General features: G+C 36.4%; 1 protein-coding gene across 2 annotated transcripts in view; it reads right to left on the bottom strand.

Moving 5' to 3' along the window:
• The window catches only part of CTNNA3 (catenin alpha 3), a 1,789,299-nt gene that overhangs the window by 1,735,491 nt on the left and 41,619 nt on the right, over positions 1–12,189 (bottom strand). The window contains exon 1 of one of the 2 annotated variants that reach the window (XM_007167818.2): positions 9,628–9,790. The exons of the other annotated variant lie outside the window; for it this stretch is intronic. The gene's annotated coding sequence lies outside the window, so the exon portion shown is untranslated. Of the gene's footprint in view, positions 1–9,627; positions 9,791–12,189 lie in introns of those variants that run through there. 2 annotated transcript variants of the gene reach the window in all.

Here is a 12,189-nt window from a genome sequence, read left to right as displayed (position 1 = left end):
TATGGAAGTTCCTCAAAAAACTGAAACTAGAGTTACCATATGATCCAGCAATCACACTTCTGGGTATATGTCAAAAAAAAAATGAAAACTCTAATTCAAAAACATACATGCACCCCAATGTTCATGGCAGCATTATTTACAGTAGCCAAGACATGGAAATAACCCAAGTGCCCATCAACAGATGATTGGTTTGAGAAGATGTTGTATATATATACAATGGAATATGACTCAGCCATAAAAAAGAATGAAATACTACCATTTGCAGCAACATGGATGCACCTAGAGAACATTACACTTAGTGAAGTAAGTCAGACAAAGACAAATACTATATGATATCACGTATATGTACAATCTAAAATGAATAATACAAATGAATCTATATATAAGACAAAAACAGACTCACAGACATAGAAAACAAACTTATGGTTACCAAAGGGGACAGGGAGGGAGAGAAGGACAAATAAGGAGTATGGGATTAACAAACTACAATACATAAAATAAATAAGCAACAAGGATTTACTGTGTAGCACAGGAAATTATATTGAATATCTTATAATAACCTATAATGGAATACAATCTGAAGAAGGAAATAACTGAATCACTTTGCTATATACCTGAAACTAACACAATATTGTAAGTCAACTATCTTCAATTTAAAAAAAAATTTTTTTTAGAATAAATAAATAAGAACAGAAAAGGGGGGGAAAAAGTAGGGACTGCAGAAAAATTAGATAAAAATATTACCAGAACAAACTTATGGTTACCAAAGGGGAAAAGCAGGGTGGGATAAATCAGGAGTTTGGGATTAACATATACACACTACTATATATAAAATAGATAACCAACAAGGACCTACTGTATAGCCTAGGGGACTCTAGTCAATATTTTGTGATAACCTATGTGAGAAAAGAATCTGAAAAAGAATGAATATATATATATATATAGGTATAACCGAATCACTTTGCTGTACACCTGAAACTAACATAACATTGTAAATCAACTACACTTGATATAAAATAAAAATGTTTTAAAAAAGAATATTACAGAACAGGAAGAAGAGTGAAACACAGACTCTAATATAAATTTAGCTTATGATAAAGATGGCATTTTAAATTAGCAGGAAAGGGGACTTCCCTGGTGGCCCAATGGCTAAGACTCCGTGCTCCCAATGCAGGGGGCCTGGGTTTGATTCCTGGTCAGGGAACTAGATCCCACATGCCACAACTAAGAGTTCGCATGCCGCAACTAAAGGTCCCACATGCCACAACTAAAAAAAAAAAAAAAAAGGATCCCACATGCCACAACTAAGACCTGGCACAGCCAAATAAATAAAAAATATATTTTTTTTTAAATTAAAAATAAATTAGCAGGAAAAAGAGTGACTCAAATAAATCATATAGACCAACTAAATAAACATTTAGAAGAAAAATTAAAATACAGCTGACTCACAGCCTCACTCATTTGCTCAAAATCAATTCCAGATGTAGCAAAGACTTTTAAATTCTGAAAGAAAGTATGAGTGAATTTATATATAATACATTTATGTATAATAATTGAAGTAGAAATTCCTTTCTAACCAAACACAAAATCCAGAAACCATAAAGGAAGAAGTTTTAAAAATTGAACACAAAAATATTTTATGTATGATTTAAAAATAAAACATAAAAGTAAAAAAAATAAATAAATAAACAACAAATTGGGAGAAAATACTTGCAACACATTAAACAGACAGAAAGTTAATTTGCTTAATTTACTATGAGGGAATAAAGATAAAAAATGAGTACCAGAACTCCTTGCCAGAGCAATCACACAAGAAAAAAAATAAAAGGCATCAGATTTGGAAAGGAAGAAGTAAAACTGTCTCTATTTGCAAATGACATGATTTTATATACAGAACATCTTAAAGATCCTACTGAAAAACTGTTAAATCTAATCAATGGATTTCAAAAAGTTGCAGGATACAAAATTAACATACAAAGATCAGTAGCATTCCTATACACTAGCAACGAATTATCCGAAAAAGAAAGGAAGAAAACATTTCCATTTACAATAGCATGAAAAACAATAAAATACTTGGGAATAAACTTAACCAAGAAGGTGAAAGATCTCTACTCTGAAAACATTGATGAAAAAAATTAAGGAAGACACAAATAGATGGAAAAGTATCCCATGTACATGGATTGCAAGAATTAATATTGTTAAAATGTCAATCTCTAGACTGACCAAAAACCATCTAAAGATTCAATGCAATTCCTATCAAGATTTCAATGGCATTTTTTCAGAAGTATAAATAAACAATTCTAAAGTTTATATGGGACCACAAAAGACCCAGAATAGCCAAAGTAATCCTGAGAAAAAAGAACAAAGTAAGAGGCATCACACCTCCTGATTTCAAGCTATACCATAAAGCTATAGTAATTAAAACAGTATGGTACTGGCATAAAAATGACAAATAGACCAGTGGAACAGAATAGAGAAACCAGAAGTAAACCTAAGCATACGGTCAACTAATATTTGACAAGGAAGCCAAGAATACTCAATAGAGAAGAGTCTCTTCAATAAACGGTGTTAGAAAAAATGGATATTCACATGTAAAAGAACAAAACTAGACCCCTATCTTACACCACTCACAAAAATTAACCTGAAATGGATTAGAAACTTAAATGTAAGGCCTAAAACCGTAAAACTTCTAGAAGAAAACATAGGCAGTAAGCTCTTTGACGTCAGTCTTTTTTTTTTTTTTAAAGCGATCTTTCTCTGTTTCTTCCCAAGAGTTATCACTTTTTTTTTTAATTAATAGCTACTTTATTTATTTATTTATTTATTTATTTATTTAGCTGTGTTGGGTCTTTGTTTCGTGTGAGGGCTTTCTCCAGTTGCGGCAAGCGGGGGCCACTCTTCATCGCGGTGCGCGGGCCTCTCGCCATCACGGCCCCTCCCGCTGCGGGGCACAGGCTCCAGACGCGCAAGCTCAGCAGTTGTGGCTCACGGGCCCAGTTGCTCCGCGGCACGTGGGATCTTCCCAGACCAGGGCTCGAACCCGTGTCCCCTGCATTAGCAGGCAGATTCTCAACCACTGCGCCACCAGGGAAGCCCTGACGTCAGTCTTAGTAATATTTTTTTGGATGTGTCCCCTCAGGCAAGGGAAACAAAAGCAAAAATAAACAAATGGGGAACTTCCCTGGTGGCGCAATGGTTAAGACTCTGTGCTCCCAATGCAGGGCACCCGGTTTCAATCCCTGGTAAGGGAACTAGATCTCACATGCATGCTGCAACTAAGAGTTCGCATGCCACAACTAAGGAGCCCACATGCCACAACTAAGAAGCCCATGAGCTGCAACTAAAGAGCCCACGTGCCACAAATAAGACACAACACAACTAAATAATTAATTAATTTTAAAAATAAACAAATGGAACTACAGCAAACTAAAAAGCTTCTGCACAGCAAAATAAACAATCAACAAAGTGAAAACATAACCTACAGAATGGGAAAAAAATACTTGCAAATCATACATTCAATAAGGGGTTAATATCCAAAATAAATAAAGAACTCATTCAACTCAATAGCAAAAAAACAAATAACCCAATTAAAAATGGGCAAAAGACCTAAATACACATTTTTCTGAAGACTATATACAAATGGCCAACAGGTACATAAAAAGATGCTCAACATCACTAGTCATTAGGGAAATGCAAATCAAAACCACAATGAGGGCTTCCCTGGTGGCACAGCGGTTGAGAATCTGCCTGCCAATGCAGGGGACACGGGTTTGAGCCCTGGTCTGGGAAGATCCCGCATGCCGCGGAGCAACTAGGCCCGTGAGCCACAATTACTGAGCCTACGCGTCTGGAGCCTGTGCTCTGCAACAAGAGAGGCCGTGATAGTGAGAGGCCCACACACCGCAATGAAGAGTGGCCCCCACTTGCCGCAACTAGAGAAAGCCCTCACACAGAAACGAAGACCCAACACAGCCATAAATAAGTAAATAAATAAATAAATAAATAAATAAAAATTAAAGTTCCCTCCACTCCATCATCAAAAAAAAAACAAAATATTAAAAAAAAAAACCACAATGAGATATCACCTCACACCTGTTAGACTGGCCATAATCAAAAAGATAAGAGATAACATGCGTTGGCAAGGATGTGGAGAAAAGGGAACCCTGTGCACTGTCTTGGTGAGATTGTAAACTAGTACAGCCACTGCAGAAAACAGTATGGAGGTTCCATAAAAAATTATAAACAGAACTACCATATAATCCAGCAATTCTACTTCTGGGAATACGTCCAAAGGAGACTAAACACTAACTCAAAAAGATACCTGCACCCCCATGTTCATAGCAGCACTATTCAACAACAGCCACAATATGGAAACAACTTAAGAGTCCATCGGTAGGTGAATAGATAAAGAAGTTGTGGTCTATTATGTACTGTGTAATGGAGTATTATGCAGCCATAAAAAATGAGGAAGTCCTATCATTTATAACAACAGGAATGTAACTTGAGGGCATTATGCCAGGTGAAATAAGGCAGACAGAGAAAGAAAAATATTGCATGAGCTCATTCATATGTGGAATCTAAAAACAAAACAAAAACTAAACTCATGGAAAAAGAAATTATATTTGTGCTTACCAGAGATGGGGGTGGGTGAAAGGAGAATTGGAGGAAGGTGGAAAAAAAGGAACAAGCTTCCAGTTATAAAATACATAACTACTTGGGATGTAATGTACCATATGATTATAGTTAACACTGCTGTATGATATGCAGGAACGTTATTAAGAGAGTAAATCCTAAGAGTTCTCATCACAAGGAAAAAACTTTGGTTTCTTTTTTTCCCTTTTCTTTTTATTGTATCTATATGAAATGATGCATGCTAACTAAACCTATTGCAATAATCATTTTACAATACAGTTGACCCTTGAACAACGTGGAGAGTAGGAGCACTGACCCTCCCAGCAGTCAAAACTCCACAGATAGTTTATAGCCACTATTCATATCCACGGTTCCTCCATATCTGCAGTTCCACATCCGAAGATTCAACCAACCACAGATCATGTAATACTATAGTATTTACTATTGAAAAAAATTCACTTCTAAGTGGACCTGTGCCATTCAACCCATGTGTTCAAGGGTCAACTGTATATGTAAGTCAAATTTATTTAGAGAGATACACCTTCCATAGACAGAATGTGGTCTGTCTCAAAAGGCAAGAACAGCCTTGGGAGAAACAACTCCACAGACAGAGTGTGAGCCATCTCAGAAGGCAAGAGGCCCCAAAATATGGGATGGTTAGTTTTTATGCGCTGGGTAATTTTATAGGATAATGAGTGGGAGGATTATTCCAACTGTTTTGGGGAAGGCGTGGGTATTTCCAGGAATTGGGCTACCGCCCGCTTTTTGACCTTTTATGGTTAGCCTCAGAACTGGCATGGCGCTGGTGGGTGTGTCATTTAGCATGCTAATGTATGACAATGAGCGTATAATGAGGCTCAAGGTCCACTGGAAGTCAAATTCTCCACCATCTTGGACCTAGTTGGTTTTAAACAGTTTATGTCGTGTCCTGTGGCTATGTCATTCTTTTAAAGGTTGTGCCCTGCTCCCTTCCCTCCTGTTTCACATACAGTAGTAAGATACCATGAATCCACTGAAAAGAATGAGGTAGGTCTACATGGATTGCTATGCATCTGTCTTAACTAAACGTAACTGTCCTAATTCAGGGAAAATGTGGGGATGCAAGATGCAGATCAATATGTATAGCATTAAGCCTTTTTTTCTTGACCTAAATCAGCGTTCTGTAAATTAGCAAGAAGAGCAGAATGCATGGATATTGCATAGGCAACCAGCAGTGCCTATCACAGATTATCTGATTCTTAAAACTAGGATTCCTTTGGTACCGCATATTGGGAAAATAGGAACTGCTGATTCTAACAGAAAAGCTAGTTAATCATGCAAATTTCCATGGAAACATAATCTATGAGCTCCAGCTCTGGACTAAGACAGACCCTGGTACTTCTGGAGAATCACAGAGAGGTAGGTTTTATTTCTCACTCTCTCTTCATCCCTATCCACAAAAACACAAACACTAGAAAGGAAACACCATGTGGGCAGGGCTTTAATTTGGTTCACTAGTATCTATCCCCAGAACTAAGAATAATATCTGGTACACAAGTCATCTAGAAAGAGTAAATAATCCAAAGCCAACGTTGGAGTAGAGCCAATGCAGCCCTTTGAGGAATCCTGCCTCTCAGTCATTCTGTGTGTTCTCAATGAGCTAACCTAGGGCCTTTTTGCACTGATACTACCTCCAGAAGCCACATCAACTGAGACCTGGTAATTCATTTATTATCTAGTTAATTGTACACCTCGATCCCAATTCTCTACTCCATATGCCTATAAATAAGGAAGATAAATGCTTGTATGGTCCCTTTCATCTGTTTCAAGTAACAGATTGAGAACTGTTGATCACATTTTGAATGGTGCTAATACAAAATAGGGTCTAAAGTCTTCAAGTTCCAGTACTTGAAGGTCTTTCTTTGTGCTAAACATTGCCTTCTCCATCAAATCTTTTTCACCGTTAATGGAGGGGCCTGAGGCAGCACAAGCATACCAGTTAGGATAATGAAAAGCAGGAAAAAGAGGTGAGGCAGTGGCAGTGACAAATAAATTTGACCTAATTTACAATTTTGCACATAGGAACTTAGTCACTTCTCAGACCCTGGAAGTTAGTGATTAAATTGGTAGCAGATTACTAGCCGTGTCCCAGACAGCAATAATTTAGTTAAAAATAGTAATTAAGCATGTGAAAATCAGGTGTAACAGTTAATAGTCATGTTCATTTTCAAAAATTCTATAGTCTCATTATCTGTCACTTTCCATTAGGTGTGCAACTTGGCTAAACTCAGGAGTTCCACCCCACAATATCATGTCACTTAAAATCCAGTATCCTAACAAGATTTAGAAAATCATGCTTTTTGAGTCTCTAGACTAACATTCCCATGAGCCAATGATCCATAAATAAACACTATTTTTAAGTCTTCATTACGAAGCACATAGTTTCTCTTCAGGCAATATTGGGCTGCCAACTTCTCTACTTAAGTCTTAATCCCTTCTATTCCAAAGAAAAAATAGAAACATGCAAGCAGAAGTTCAGAGTGAATAAAGAATGGAACTCCCATCTTTCCATACCTATGACATTTCTCTAAATATCACTGAAAAAATAAAATTCTACAATTTAAAAAATTTTAATACAGGAAGAATATATTCTTTAAGAATTCACAACCCTCTACCTCACCTCCCATCAAATACTGATGTCTCTACTCTGTCCACTTTGATTTCTGTACCAGCCACTACCTCGAAAAATCAAATCGTTTTATTTATCACCAATTTCTTAGCTTTTTTACTTCAATATATTCTATTTCTACAACCATAATTCCCAAATTCAATACCAATAACAGAATTAAAATTTCATATCTTCCCTAACTCCCACCCTACCCATGCCTTATTCCATTCTCATGTTTCCCTAAGCAGAAAATCCCAAAACTGAAACTCTGCTTTTGCATGTACCATCTATGCTTTTTCTTTCCACTTTGCTGCCTACAGATTTTCTCCAAATAATTCTAATTTCCACAGAATTTTATTATAAAATATTTATTCTTCCTAATTCTATTTCTTTGCCACAGTTGGATCATAAAATTCATATAGATCAGAACAACATATAGATGATTCTCTACGAAGGTTATTTATAAATTCTAAAGTCCAAAATAATGTAAGCAGTCAATAATACTGTCTGTTGGTTTCAGGGAGAGATGAAGAATTTTTAACATGTAACTTTGTTTATACCTGTGAAAGTCCATAAGTTGAAATTTTGTAAGTAGAGGAGATTCTGTCCTTCCAAATCCTAAGTATATTGCTATCTATGTGCCTGATAACTGTGTTTTGCATCTCATGGACACTCAATAAATATTTCATTTGGGAGATAAGGAATTTTACAAAGCCTTAAAAGAAGAACAGTAAAAACCCATCTTCTTAAAAATCACAATCTTTGCCTTCAACTCTAATGTTCTCTAATCTGACAAGTCCACATTTAAGAACAGAGCTTAAAGAAATGAGCTTTAAAATAAATAAATAAATACACACACACACACACACACACACACACACACACCACAGTACCTAGATGTTCAACAATGATTAAAAAAATTATATCCATTCACTTGGAAGAATGTTAGACAGCAATCTAAAATAACATCTATGTAGATTAGGTAATATTATATGGAAAATATTTTCATAAAGTTTAAATGAAAAAGCAAGATTCCAGATTTTATCTACAGTATTACTGCAATTCATTTTAAAGCTGTACAGAGAAAAAAGACTAAAAGAAAATGCATCAATGAGATTACAGATAATTTTCTGTGCTTTCAAAATTCATACAATGAGCTCATATTACTTTTATAATGAAAAGAAAATAAGTTTTACTATAAAAATCCCAATATTTTACTCAGTTAAGAAGGAAGACACAGACCATGTATAGGACACAACAAATAGAAATCGCTGTATATGTGCTCTTGGCATTTTGGGTTTCTCCATTTAACAAATGTGTCCTATGCTACTATTAAGGTAATTCTTTATAGTGGGTAACGAAATTCTAATAGTCCATCCAAATATGCCATTCGAATTTGACTACTGATAATCCACATCTCCAAATCACAATTTTTCTCATATATGCTGACATTTTAGTCTGTCTAAAAAAGCTAGCCACAAACCCAGGACCAAGGCTAATCTGAAATCCTATTTTTCCCACATGTGTGTTTTAAGCAAATCTTTGGATCTCCTGTATCTTCAGATATGTTGCAACTGTCTTTCTCAGTGGTGCATATCCATGACTCAAAACCTCTACAGTTAATGAACTTCCTGATACCTAACCTAAATTTCTTCTTGTTTCCATTCGTACTTATTCCTCCCAGTTCTGTCCTCAGTGCAACTGAGAGCAATTGCTCGCAGTCACTCAGACACCATCAGATAGTGACCTTCTCTTTACATTATTACTTCCCATATTCATCTCATACAGTGTGATTTTCATTTGATTATAAATGGTGGTAAAAACAGTTCTGAGAGATTCCTGAACTTCTTAATGTTACTGCCAATTATAAAACAAATATATAAGGCAAACATTAAATTCAAAAATTAAGGCTTTTGCCACTATCTCATTTTAAAAATCTCCCATTTACTGGGAACAAGCTTTGGGTTGAAAGTAAAATCCCTTCAAATAGTTTGCCCCAGCCCCATGCCAAAGCACAAGCATCCAGACAACATCTTATCTTTTCCTGCACAGGATCCCAATCGGTTTTTTATAGCCAGAAACTCTCTGAATGCAAAGCACGACCTTGGCTACTAGCTTCCCCTGGCACTAGCTTGAAAGTTATTTATAACTTTAAACTTAGCATGAAAGCCTACATTTCTCACCATAACTAGTCAAAACATTCCCATTTTATATAATAATGTATTCTTTAATTCAGAAAGAAACCCCACATTTTAAACCTCCACCATATAACTAAGGCAGAGCAATTTCAACGCAGAAACAAAAAAGCACTGAAGTCCAGCTCCTCTTTTTACCAACTTGACTCTTACCTTTCTGTTGCTTCCTATAAAGTAAATGTGTTTAAAATTCAGCTCTTGTAGGAAATTTTCCAAAAAGAGTTTGGGGGAGAAAAAAAAAAAGACGACTTCTTGGTTAGTCACAGAGTTACAGAGTACCAAATAGAGAGGCAGTGACAGTGGGGCAGTCACTTCAGCTGAGCGTCATTCACCCAGGATGAGAAAGAAGGGGGAGGTTACAAACCAGGGTGGGTGGTATCTAATCCTGAACTGCTAGTCACTGACCTCACTGACAACTTGTTACTGAAAATACTTTGTTGAAAAAGGCCAGACACATACTTTGCCTAGAGATCTACAAACAAAGCTGTCAGGAAGCTCTAAATAAGTTATATCTGCATTTCTCTAGTCCCTTTCCAAAATAAGGACCTCTTACATCTAATTAAAGCTGAACGCTGGAATTATCAAGAGTGAAAAATGATAAAGCAGGAATAGTCCAGGAAATCCACAGATCAAAAGATCAATTATGTAAAATTCAGTGTCTTCAGTACCACAGAATTATGTGTCACATCTGAGACAGTGTCTTTCCTCTGAAATCTTACCTGTCTCATACCCTTGCACCAAGCATCACACTCTCTGCTTCTGGGATTTACTTGGACCTACATAATTGTCAGTAAAGAACGTAAAGTGAAGATTTACCAAAAACTCCACAGGTGGAACCATTATTAAAGTCACCAAAAAAACCCAGAAATTTTTCCAACAAAATTTCTTTTTTCTATGGCTATTCTTTTTCGTATTTCCTCTTCTTTTTTTTTTAATCTCCTCTCCATCAACATCTTACCATTCACTGGAACAATCTTGCATAGCCCTGCCTTAAGCTTTATCACTTCATCTATTCCTTGACACCCCACTTGAACTTGTACCATATTTCCTTAGGCATTACCACTTTTGTGACTTTCTTCCAATAGCTTCTAAAAACTGCAGGTGGTAACTGCCCCTAAAACAGAACTACTCATTTGAGTTTGGGCATTCCTGTTCTTAAAAGACTGAATTCAAAAAATTTTAAAGGCATTTATTTATTAGTTCTACAGGCACTCTTAGAACAAACATGAGGGAGCTGAGAGGAAAAGGCAAGGTCTGGAAATTGTCAGAGAATCAATTATGAAAGAGGTTTCATTTTATATGATTTCTAGGGAAATCTGTGAAATAACTATTTTTATGTAGCTTCCTCTAAAATGTGCATAACTGACATTACATTTATCTAAAGATGCTTAGCTGCTAACATACTGTCCTCTCCAGATTTTTTTAAAGCAGCTTTTTCCCCCTGGAGAATCTAGGAACAGCCTCTTTTCACAGTGAAAACAAAGAGTAAGTTTTATGTCTCTCACTCCATCTTTTCTTGAATAAAGAAATCACTTGACACTTGCAAAATAGAAGTTTTTGTTTTAGAGCTTTAATACTGAATGTTTTCTAAACACAGACTGTTGAATTGAGCCCAAGATTAGATATCCAAATTCTATTTATGAGCCAGCCTGCCCCCACTTTAAAGGCACAAATAAATTATTTACCTGCTCTGTACCTCTCCTTTCCATCTGCAAAATGGAGATGAAAACCCCTATTCTTCCTATCTACTTTTCAAGGGATATGCGAATTAAATGGATAAAATCTGAAGTGCTTCAAATTACATTGAACTCCTCAGAGATGCAATACAGATGCAATTACAGTATTTGGTGTTATCAAACCAACTGAATATTATAAATATATGAAATACAATTTTAAAGAGCTCTAAAGAGTTGGGGTTTTTTTTAATTCCCTCATAAAAATGTCTGCAGCCTCCAAGAGCAGTTTTAGCTGAAGTATTCCCCACTATAGCCACAAGAGGTCCTCCTCCTAGCAATTCAAATCACGTCGGATTTGATGAGCAGAGGCCCCATAGTCCTCTGTATTTATATCGGTTGGCTGACAGAAAACACAGATCACCTATGTCAGATTTCCATAGCTAACTATAGGGTAGCAAACAAAACCGGAAAAATCTGGCTTTCTCCGGGTGATCACTGAAGCATGCTGAACACTAAATAGTTCCTGTAAACTACACAGCCGCTGCATTTTGCACCCTGGCCCCCTTCCAGATTTTCACAGTAATTCCATCTTGTCACCTTGCCCAGTCTTGTTCAGTATTTATTCTCCTTCCCTATTTACTTGTTTCCTTTCTTTATACTTTTGAAACTTTAAAATTTTGGCTCACATTCTTCTTGCAAGCAAACAAAAGTTAGGGATAGAGGAGCTAGAAAAAAAGAGAAAAAAGAATGAATCAGAGACATTGTAGAAATCCTCCCGAGGTAATCAAGGGTTCTTTGGCTCTAGGTATCAGGGCTGGTCCCAGACAAACTCATTCAACCACATGTACTGAGGAGCCCCTTGGTGCAGAGCCCTGTTTTAGGGGCTAGCTAGATTAGAGGCACAGAAGGGAGGCCTCCTGAAAGAAAACAATTTGATATCCCTATCAACAATCCCTCCTGGAAAATAAGCCCTTCAGGGTGCAATCAGTTCTTTAATCAGAAGGGAATACAGTTTCTTCTTTTCATTAAAATCCCTTAA

This window comes from Balaenoptera acutorostrata, chromosome 16, assembly GCF_949987535.1.
Source record: "Balaenoptera acutorostrata chromosome 16, mBalAcu1.1, whole genome shotgun sequence".
NCBI classification, from domain to species: Eukaryota; Metazoa; Chordata; class Mammalia; order Artiodactyla; family Balaenopteridae; genus Balaenoptera; species Balaenoptera acutorostrata.
This window is presented reverse-complemented; position numbering and strand designations above follow the sequence as displayed.